This window comes from Pteropus vampyrus, unplaced genomic scaffold, assembly GCF_000151845.1.
Source record: "Pteropus vampyrus isolate Shadow unplaced genomic scaffold, Pvam_2.0 Scaffold124, whole genome shotgun sequence".
NCBI lineage: Eukaryota > Metazoa > Chordata > Mammalia > Chiroptera > Pteropodidae > Pteropus > Pteropus vampyrus.
Genome location: NW_011888905.1, coordinates 1,547,628 through 1,549,682, shown reverse-complemented (window position 1 = coordinate 1,549,682; position 2,055 = coordinate 1,547,628).

Genomic DNA, 2,055 nt, shown 5'->3' with positions numbered 1-2,055 from the left:
CGCCCCTCCCCCACCCTGGCCTTCGAAGCGCTCCAGCTCCCCCCGGCTCACCTCTGGCTGAGGTCTGCCGCAGAGGACAGAGACAAATCCCCTGCCAACACAAAAGGAGAGGAGAGGTGTCCAGCTGACACCAGACAAAGGCGGTTGGGGCCGCCTCCCCCGCCCCCTCCACCTGGATCAGGTTCCCAGGCAGCAGGTGCACGTGACTCCATTCCTGAGGGCGGGCTCTGGGGACAGGGGAGGGAGGGCGGGGTCTGAGCAGAGCTGGAGGACTGGGGAGCCAGGGGGACAGAAAAGGGGGCCGGTGAGTGGGGAGGGCGGGAGTTTCACACCGAGGTCCCAAGCCTCCTCTTGAGGACACGGTACACTGCAGGTGACTGTCCTCCATCCCTGGTGACGGGAGGCTGGAGAGCCTCGCACTGTCCTGTGTCTACCCACATCGGAAAGGGAGTGCCAGAATGCCCAAGACCTGAATTCAGGCCTCTATTTTGAATAAAGGCCTTTTGGGGTTTCCAAAATGTTTCTAGATTGTGGTCAGACATGACCCGGGTTATCCGGGCCCTAAATGTCTGGCTCAGAACACTGGGGGTGAGGCAGACAGGGGAAAGGGCCGCCCTGCTGTGCTCTCCACTTTGACTTACCCGCTGGATCTGAGCTGCCCAGGAAGCAATTGATGCCACTCATGGACACAGACTTGGAAAGCATGCCAGAGGCCAAGAGGCCCTCAGGGCCAGCAGCTGGACGACAGGAATCCTGACCCTAGAATCACGTCAAGAACCCCCACACAAGAGTCAGGCTTCATCCATCCCTGCCCCCCACGCCCTTCACTTTCCCACAGCATGGTCCTTCTTCAGGGCCTTGGCCCGCCCCCCTGCCTGCCACCCGAATCTGGGACATTCCACTTGAAATAGGTGGAGAGTTCTTCCTGTTATTTACCAGCCGCCACTCTGCTGCAACTCAAGCCCAGGCTTTCTTAATACGGAAATCATCTTAGAAAAGATTTACCCTGAACGGTTTCTAGAGATGACAAACTCAACCTACAGAGGCAGGTAATGAAAAAAAACGAGGCAGTCTGCGTTTGAGGCACTAGGCAGTAAAAATATGTATAAACCACATGCCCGACCATTACAAAATAACTTTTTTCCCAAGCCTACACGGAGCATTACAAAAACTGGCCACATACCAGGCACATTTTAACAATTTCAAATAATCTGTGTCCTCAAGATCATAGTAAACAACCCGGAAGTCCCTTTCTAGTAGACCGAATCAGGAATCTGTGATATATTTATACATCAAAACACTATTCAACAATAAAAATGAACCAACCACAAAAAGAATTAAAATAAAATAAACCAACCACAGTTCACTCAACAACATGGATGAATCTCACAAACATGACGGTGAGTAAAAGAATCAAGATACAAATGACTTACGTGCTGTGCTACATTCATATAAAGTTTAAAACAGGCAAAACTAATTGACTGTTGAGAGAGACACATAAAGGTGACACATCTGTAAGGAAAATTGATCTCGGAAGTCAGGAAAGTGATCCTCTCCCCTAGGAGAGAGATTTATGAAAGGGGAGGGATTCAAGGGGCTTCTGGATTTTGACGGTACTCTATTTTTTTTTTTTTAACCTGGAGTGGTTACAAGGGTGTTTGCTTTCTAATCATTTATTACACTGTACATGTGAGTTTTATATGCCTTCCCGTATGTAATATTTCAAATACTTTTTTACATTTTTAAAAAAATCTCCATAGATTTAGAAATTTTAAAACACCCTTCTAAATTAACTTACTGGTCAAAAAAAAAAAATCATAATGGAAATGTAAAGATATTTTATAACAACGATAATGAAAATACCACAGACCAAAACTTGTGGGAGATGGCCAAAGTCGTATTTCGAGGGTAATTTGTAGCCTTAAAATGCTTACGCTGAAATTTTTTAAAGCAGAAAATGCATGGGCTACGCCAGAAAAAGGACCACAAAACAAACTCAAAGAAAGCAGAAGGAAGGAGATAATAAAGAACAAAGCAGAAATCCATGAAGTAATA